Consider the following 9600-nt stretch of genomic DNA (forward strand, 5'->3'; position numbering starts at 1 on the left):
CCGAACTTGGTCGGATTATGTAGGGTTTCGATATTTTAATTGTCTTTCTTTAATTACTGAATTTAATGACGTGAAATTTTGCAAGTGAATAGTTGAACGATTAAACTAATTATTGGCATACATTTTACCATGCAATTCCTTTAGAACGTCGTGATATTCGACTGCTTTGTAAACAGTGATCTGTTCATGGTAAAATATCCTATAACTTTTTAATTACTAACGGAACATCATTGATACTTGGCAACATGTTGGAGACACTTACAAGGTTTGTGTAAACGTGAAAATCTAGACCCCAAACTGCATACTTTAAGAACTAAGACCTAATAAGTGTATTTTACGTTTATACTTTTATCTTTTAAACCCTACGACTTTTTCTAAACCTGTTTTTTAAACAAATATAAACAAATTCAAAACAACGTACTATGTAAAAATCTACAGCTCTCTATGTAAGCGCTTTATATGAAAACTAGCTAATGGCCAAACGTTCGCGTAGCGGAAACTTGAATTTCTCCGAAGTTTATGCATGCACTGATTTCATTCATACATAATCAATTATACACAAATACACACTAATTTTCGGACACATCTCTTTTCTTCTAAAGTCTATGGATTAAAAAAAGTTCCGCCAGGACAACGTTCGCCAACGTTCGCCCAGCGGAATCTGTTTTTGGTGAATTTCTCCACAATGGCTGCATACACAAATTTTTATTTACCATACACAATTATAGGACGTCTTACACTAATTATCTGCATAATTAAAATCTTTAAATTCAACAACATTCCGCTGCGCGAACGCACACGCGGGTACCGCCAAGGCCCGCACAGCCGAAGACATTACACATATTTCAAGATTGTGTAACAAAGAATGTTCAGGCCAAAATAAGAGCCGTTGTCATAAAACTAGGATAGCTTTTCCCTTTTCCTTATAAGCGGTAGCGAGATAAAAGTGATACTGGTGAGACGGCCCCGCTCTACGGCACAAGCATTACTTAAACAGCTATACAGGGTTACTGGTAAGTAGACCGCATCCTTTCAGGAGGTGATAGTATAGGTCAATACGGACAAATTTGACCCTGGGATACACTGGGCAAAAGTTAACCCGTTTCAAGATAATCGAATTTCAAGATCAGTCGTCTAGGTACACGTATAACTTTTCATTATTAGTTAAAAGTCTCATTTTTGTGGATTTTTGTTTGTTTTTGGATAGAAGATGAATCATTTCATAATAACAAACCATAAAACTGTACAAATCTCAGAGGAAATTATAGCGAACAGAAATTACTTTTTTAGTAGATATTTTCTCAAAAATATTACTTTTCATTTTTTTGTGCAGAATACTTAAAAAACATCTACATTTATATGGCTATCCAAAAAGCCACAAAACACACAAAAATCCGCAAAAACGAGACTTTTAACTAGTAATAAAAATGTATACGTGTACCTAGACGACTTGTAAAGAAAAGATCTTAAAATTCGATTATCTTGAAACGGGTTAACTTTTGCCCAGTGTATCCCAGGGTCAAATTTGTCCGTATTGACCTATACTATCACCTCCTGAAAGGATGCGGTCTACTTACCAGTAACCCTGTATAAGTTGGCTAATTAATTCGTTGTATTTTAACAATAATAATTCATGAATATAGTTATCGGCACGAATCTACATCTGCGCAGAAGTGATTTAGTAAAGAACCAATCCCGAGTGACGGCTATGACGCGATGCACTGCGGGCCAATCACCGCTTGAGCCCGCCCCCGCGCCTCACTTCATACCACAGAAGGGACCCAATAAATTACTTCTGCGCAGGTCAGAGCTCAAGATTCGTGCCGATAACTATACCAAGTGTCTAAACACACTATGCCGAGAATACGCGACGGAAGTTCGGCATGATTACGCCTGCAATGCTATATTTTGAATTACTGGCGACACATTATGCCGAAATTACGTTGCGTTATAGCGTACAGCCGAACTTCAGTCGGGCGTAAGTTCAGCGGAAATTCGGCGGCAACGTATTCTGTAGAACACACATTATACGCGACCGAAGTTCATACACACAAAATTGCGCAACTGAACTTCTGCCGCGTAAGTTCGGCACTTATGGTGCCGAACTTACACGATGGCATATCAGGCGATTACGTTGGAACTTAAAATCAGCCGCGGAACTTCGGTCGCGTACGTTCGGCATAGTGTGTTTAGACACTAAAGGTTAGTTATTACACTGCGACTGCCTCCTTGATCTTGTGGTCTCAAGCGCGACTGTTGTGCGCACGGCAGTCCGTAGTCTGGAAGTTGATGATTGATTCACCCGTGCTCTCCGATGAGCACGTTAATGTCGGTCCTGCTCTTGATCGCTATCCGGTCGTGTCAGATTGCCGTACCGTCGGGCTATGAGAGTTAAGGAATAGGGAGTGCACTTGTGTCTGCACGAATGCTCGTGCGTTTATAATAATGTCCTGAGCAGCTGGCTGATCGCCTTATATGAGAACAGCGCCGTGATTGAAATCAGCCTTGGACGCCATTACTGTACTGCCGCGGCTGCTGTCCTGTCCTAAAGAGTTGTCGCGGCCCTCATACACAAAGTGCATAGTGGGTATGCAATGTGAACATACTTAGTGGGTTTCAGTCAGTAAGACTGACAGTCCTTCACGCTGCGCCCACAGTGTGGAATCATGATGATTTCTCACCAAAAATGTAGTGCGCAATCTAGAAATAAGTGTTATTTCTTTGCACTGGCCAGTATGCTGAGATATTTTTTTTGGAACACAGCCAAAACCTGAGGCCTAAACAAAAATTCTGCTTGTCATTATTATGACAGATCATATTTTTTGCTACGTGCCTTTATATTTTTAGATGTTATTATATTATTTTTGTATGTTTTTTTATTTACAAAGTATATTATTATAATTAGGCGATACGAACTATAATCAACATTGTACGACCCAAAACAGGTAAACAATAGCTGCGAAGGTATTTAAGTAGATAGGTAAAGTTACTGTCGCTGTCCTGTGATGTGGTGGGGTCAGAGTGTAGCAAAAGGGATCATGAAAGGGATGAAAGGCGAATGTATAAAGTAAGAAATGACTAGGTATATTGAAAAGAACTTTGAAGGGGATGGTGTGAGGATATAATTAGACTATGTGGAACTAGATTATATACTGCCCCTAAGACGACCCACTGACCAAATATTCAGGTAATGTAGCTGCCTATTGCCATACATTTCTAATTTCGCCTTTCCTACTCCTATATCCTGCATTCGTCGGTTTTGGAAATAGCTCTCTGGATTAAGACTATGTTAGTACGTAGATAAACAAATAGTATTTTGCATTCCTTTGTATATTTACCACCATATTTTTGTTTTCCAGAAAATCTGTAAGCCATCATGTGTCGGACCGTGCACGCTATGTTGCAAACTATAATATGTGCCATTCAAATGTTTGTGAGGATCTTTATGACTATTATCCTTATGATAGAGAACGTTATAAGAATGGTCCTTCAAACATTATACAACTTCTTATCATTTTTGCTCCAAATGGTATCATTATTGCCTATCTGTTGTGTGTTCTTACTTACGTCCAAACTTAAATGTCTTATCTGCGGCGGTGGTGGAGGAGCTTGCCCTGGTGGTAAAGGAGGAGGAATATGCGACTGCTTATTGTCTGCCATAGCTTTTGCCATCATCTTTTTCATATTGAGAGCCACTGGGACGCTAGATAAAATATTCCTTAAACTAGGATACAAACCTATAAAGGGAACTGGGACAACGCATATGCCGCCCGATGATGGCGAGACAGATGCCACCGAGACCAATACTGAGACTGGAGTAACCACTCCTGATACAACAACACCTGATGCTAAACGATTTATCGATTACGTAGATAAATTTGGAAATATGTACAACAGAGATGGTGACTTAATTGATAAATATGGAAACAAACTCAATGAGATATTTAGGTTACCTTTTGGAACTGGAGCTCCGAGGCGAGGGGAGGGAGTTAAAACTACTGAGTCAAAAATGTATGCTGTAAAGGAAAGGCGAAATAATAATTGGACTACAATACTTTATTACTTGGTATAAAATAAAATGTACGTAACTATTGAGTTTTGTTATTAATTGCGATTACATAAGTGCTAAAGTGATTTCAATCCCATATATTAAGTTCAAAGTATGTAATTGAATGTAATGTACTGAACCTACTTACTGTGTGCCCACGTCAGACTTTTGTAGGACAGATTTATTGTACGTTCTGACACAATTTTTGCAAGGCATGAGCGTTGTACTATTGCTTTCAGTGTGTCTTAACTTCATCTCATCATCTCTCGGGCCTTTTCTCAACTTTGGAGTCCATTTTAGTCCTGCAGGTATGCACGTTTTTTTCATAGACATTTCCCGTCCCTATAATTATATGTCAATGATCCGTAACGACTGCCAAGGATGTTAAATAACAGCCGAAACACAGCCATTGGTGACCAAGATATACTAAGAAAGTACATACAAACTTAGAAAAGTTCCATTTGTACTTGCCTGACTTGGAATCGAACCCGCACAATTGAGAGTTTACCCCCATAATTGACAGGTTGGGAATTTACCCATTAGGCCACTACGACTACTATCATTATGTCACGCACGCTAACTATGAAATTTTCTTATGGGGTACATTTCATCAGACATTTTGTGTCGGGAGTAAAAGTAATGAAAGCTAAGTCATTTTGTATCACATGTTGCTTCGTTACTATAAACCTCGAAAATGCTGTTGACGCATTGTGTTGACGTCGATACTAAAAAAATACATTAAAATGAATTTTGAATCTGTGGTCTTATTATCATGGTTTAATATTTAAGGTTATGTTGTGGTTTTTGTACATCTTGATTAATTGGTGTTTTCATTTAATAGCCTTTCTATATTCACTATTGAAAGTGATAAAATAAATCAGGTAGATACGATCAGACTTAATATTTGTAATACCTATAAAATAATATAAAAGGATTATGTACCTTTATGGCAGTAAATATAGGCATTGAAGTTGTCCCTTGCCATTTGAATCATTTTTGTTGCGATTTCTTCATTCGATCAGGAATCTTTCCAATAATTGCCACATCACATAGTTACATCTATGATGATTGATCAGGACATCAAAACAACACACATCCAACTTGTACCTTAGCATGTATATGTAGGTCCTTGAAAAACTGAATTCGATGTTTCAGAATTAACCATGTGTCGCACGTTGGGTGCTTTGTTACAAACGTGTATATGCGGTGCACAAATGATAGTACGGATCTTTATGATTCTCCTGATGATGATAGAGAATATACTCAAACTGCTCCTGACCACACTTTATAACTTCTTGTCGATAATACTGCAAATAATATCTATGCTACCAGTGTGCTTAGTATTTCTGCTAACGTCGAAACTTAAGTGTTTGTTCTGTGGAGGCTGTGGTTGCCCAGGTGCGGGTGGCGGTGCGATCGGCAACTGCATCGCTACAGCGATAACCCTTGTAGCAGCATACTTCATATTGAAGAACACTGGAATGTTGGATCTAATATTTATCTATCTGGGTTATACAAAAAAGAATGCTACGAATTATAATAGTTCAAAATCTTCATCATAATTTTTTTTTGTACAAAGGATTGGTCCTGTTGTTACCAGGTAATTTGCTGTCCATCACATAGGATACTATTGCATTCGTTAAAGCATAAAAATTGTAGTTAAGCTGTACCATAGCATTATTATCAACTCCCGTAAATACCTTAACGAGCAAGTAAATATTTTGAGTTTATCCGTAAAGTAAATGCGGTAAAATGGCTCTTACATATTCATCTTGATCATCTCCCGCCCTTGTCCCAATTTTATATGGGCTCAGCGCAGCATGTTTTCTCCTTCATGGTCCTTATACATTAAAGAAGCTGTCGTCCGCGACTTCGTCTACGTACACTTTTTTTTTATCGTAACCGGGCTAACAAAATGCTTAACGGGTACAAAGACCTATTAAATACTTGTGATGTATGTATTTATTTGGGTAAGGATTAATATCATGTTTATATATAAAACACCTCGCAATGCATTTTTGAGAACGAAGATAAGCATAAAAAAGGTTATAACTAGCTAACCCTAACAGAACATATGCATATGTCTATACATACATATGCTGGTCAAGGACATTTTTTTAGAACCTTTAAAGGGAAAGGGGTAGGTATTGGATTGCCTGAGTAACTGGGTTGAAGAGGTCAGATAGGGCAGTCGCTCCTTGTAAAGCGCTGGTACTCAGCTACATCCGGTTAGACTGGAAGCCGACCCCAACATAGTTAGGAAAAGGCTCGGAGGATGATAAGGTGTATGGCTTATCAAAAAATGAAAAAAAAAATACAGAGAGGAAATATGAAGGGGAGTCCGATTTAAAACATAACATACTTATAATAGCAGCACGCGCTAGGATTTTTAAATAATCAGATTTTAATTTTCAGACGTTCATCAACGGGAATCAGCGGTCTCAACATTATCTTACTGGTTCACTGTAGGTACATAGTGCTCATGTATGCGGCCTAAAACCTTATTCAATTAAATAATATCTTGTATGTCTCTTCCAGACCACGGGACTAGAGAGTCCCGGATTTTTGGGAGGCGAACGTGGGGCCGAAGCCAACACTCTGAAGCCTGAGACAACTTTAATGAAATGGTGACACAAAACCGACGATTATCCCTGTATACACTATAGAAAAGTACCCAAGGACAAGCCCCGGTTCTGTGCTAAACTATTGCTAACTATGGATGAAAAGTACTTGGGCCATTGTAATGGGTTGCTAATGGACTAGGAATGGGGAAACTACGGGAACTATGGCACCCGCCGATAACAATGTAATAAATACACGTAAAAATAGCAGGTGGAGACTCGCCACCTCACTTACTGGGCCCCCGGGAATAAGTCGCTAAATCGCAACAAGGGGGCAACAGGGACATGAGCGGCTGAAGGGTGAGGATACCTCGGCGGACTTTAAACGCAGATCACGCGCTCCCTGTGGGTCCAGCATCACCGGCCCACTCGCCACTTGCCACGAGGCACCTACCCTCCGAGCAGGGCTGCTAACCCTGCTCTAGCCACTCCACTCTGACCGGCAGATAAAAGGCAAGCCAGAGGCGGGAGACCTATCCTCCGACATGCTTCACTCCGGCCGGCCGGAGATGGGGGACAGTATACTCTCCCTGGAATACTCGATATATATAGTCCCGCGGGGTCGCAACTCCCCGTCATCCTTCCAGATGTCCTGCCAGATTGTTTATGCATAAATAGTTTTAAAAAAATACTTTGTATCTCTTAAATAAGTTTACATTAGATAAGAATTTATTATTAAATTATTTTAAGCTGGTTATAGTTGTCATTTATACCAAGTTAGGCTACTAGGGAGCTCGTGGCAAAGGCAGTTAGAAACTAGAAAATCTGACAATCAATTTTACCGAGGGCTAAGGAGTCAGATAGGCAGTAGCTCCACGTAAAACACTGGTATTAAGCCACAGTTGGTTACTACTGGAAGCCGACCACAACTTAGTTTGGGAAAAAGGCTAGACAGTAAGCAAAGCCTGATCGGGTTGGGTGGACACGGTAATGAAACAATGTTTCTTTGTGCCCATAAGCAGGCCAAGCACGCTTAGGCTCGAGTCCGCTGGCAGCCGCGGGTGGAAACATCAACAAGACGCACAAGCGCGACATTTTCAAGCTTTTTAAGCGGTATTGGCCTTTTACGTATGTAGTGAAAGTTGACAATTATTTCACACTGAAAGTGCTCGCCGCGTCGCTACCAGCCGCTGCCATGCTGGTGTGACTCGAGCCTTTCGTGCCGCCCGCAAGCGGTTGTATCATAATGAGTTTATATAGTCTAGTCTAGACTGCCTCGTTGATCTAGTGGTCGCAAGCGCGGCTGCTGTGCTCGAGGTCTCGGGTTCGATTCCCGGGTCGGGCCACAAAGCAGCCCGTAGTTTTTAAGTTGGTGATTGATTCACCCGTGCATCGGAGAGCACGTAAATATCGGTCCTACGCCTGATCTCTTTCCGGTCGTGTCGGGTCGGTCCTATCGGGCTATGAGAGTGAAGTAATAGGGAATGCACCTGTGTCTGCGCAAATGCTTATGCACTATAATATGTCCTGCGCAGCAGGCTGATCTCCTTAAAATGAGAATAGCCGCCGTGGCCGAAATCGGCCGTGGATTGTGCCATTATTATAGTCTAGTGCGAAACAAGTTTGCTACCACGCATGTGGGACCTTAAAAACTAGCTACAGACTACGCTATTCTATTTTGATTGAAAGGAAGGGCTTGTTGCTGCAATAATATACATTGATATAGATAGAGTTCAGTTTATCATTGTATATTTTAGCCTGAAACGCTCCTTAAAAATGCATAGTATACCTACTAGGTAGGACTAGGACGAACAAAAATTAAAAATAAACAGAAAATCCAGTTGACATTATTATGACATATCCAGATCACATTTTTGCTATGTCTTTTTACGTGTTTACATAATATTTTATATATTTTTTTAATGATTTTTTTATTAGCAAATTGTAACATGATCAGATGATACGAACTGGAATGAACATTTTCGGTCCAAAAAATTATCCAGGTAAACAGTAGATCGGTATTTAAGTTAAGTTTCAGTCAGATATGTACCTGGACTTCAAGGATACTCTAACTGCGAACGAGTGCTACTTATCTGGTTCGTCTGCTTGCCGCAGTCCATTTGGTATCTGGTCACGCTTTCATGCCAAAAATTCAAGTCCTTAGAGATAAAAATGGGGTACTTTTTATATAGGTGAGTAAGTACTTGTTGGTATACTGGCGATAAAAGCGTATTTTACATGATAGCTAACGTTCTGGATAGTTACATTTCTTGATTAAATATCATATCGACCTCTCATATGCGGTCCTTATTGTGAAAGTAACGGTCGATCAATCATAAGATTGTAAAACGTTTGGTATGATCGGATGTTAGGTATAATGGAGACAGTTCATCTTTTAAACTCCTTCGCTTATTCACCACCATAATATTTTTGTTTTCCAGAAACTCAGTGAGCCATCATGTGTCGGACCGTGCACGGTGTTCTACAAACCGTAATATGTGGCGTTCAAATGTTAGTGAGGGTCGTCATGACCATGATCCTCATGATAGAAAACGTTATAAGAATGGTCCTCCAAACATTATACAACTTCATATCGTTCCTGCTTCAAATGATATCTTTGATACCTATCTGTGTAGTGTTCATGATCACAGCCAGACTTAAATGTTTTATGTGCGGTGGCGGAGGCCCTTGCCCAGTAGCCAGAGGAGGAATATGCGACGCCATAATGTCTTGCATAGCTATCCTTATCATTTTTTTCATATTCAGAAGTACTGGAGTTCTTGATAAAATATTTTACAATCTTGGCTATGCGAAAGCTAAACCCACTGCCCATACGAGGTTTATACCCACTCCCGGTGAGATCACTGAGTGTTCAAGAAACGATACTGACTCTACGAGTACTTCGCAACCACTGCTTGCTCTGATCGATAGAATAGATAAATATGGAAATATGTATAATAAAGATGGCGAATTAATAGACAAACAAGGAAA

At 39.9% G+C, this 9600-nt stretch overlaps 1 long non-coding RNA gene across 1 annotated transcript; it reads left to right on the forward strand.

The window, feature by feature from the left end:
* Nucleotides 1–4836: 4836 nt before the first annotated feature.
* Nucleotides 4837–6620, forward strand: LOC124630687. Its single transcript, XR_006984439.1, has 3 exons — nt 4837–4929; nt 6464–6513; nt 6587–6620. It is a non-coding gene; the product is annotated as an uncharacterized LOC124630687 (long non-coding RNA).
* The last annotated feature ends 2980 nt before the right edge of the window (nt 6621–9600 follow it).

Source organism: Helicoverpa zea, chromosome 5 (genome assembly GCF_022581195.2).
Source record: "Helicoverpa zea isolate HzStark_Cry1AcR chromosome 5, ilHelZeax1.1, whole genome shotgun sequence".
Classification (NCBI taxonomy): domain Eukaryota; kingdom Metazoa; phylum Arthropoda; class Insecta; order Lepidoptera; family Noctuidae; genus Helicoverpa; species Helicoverpa zea.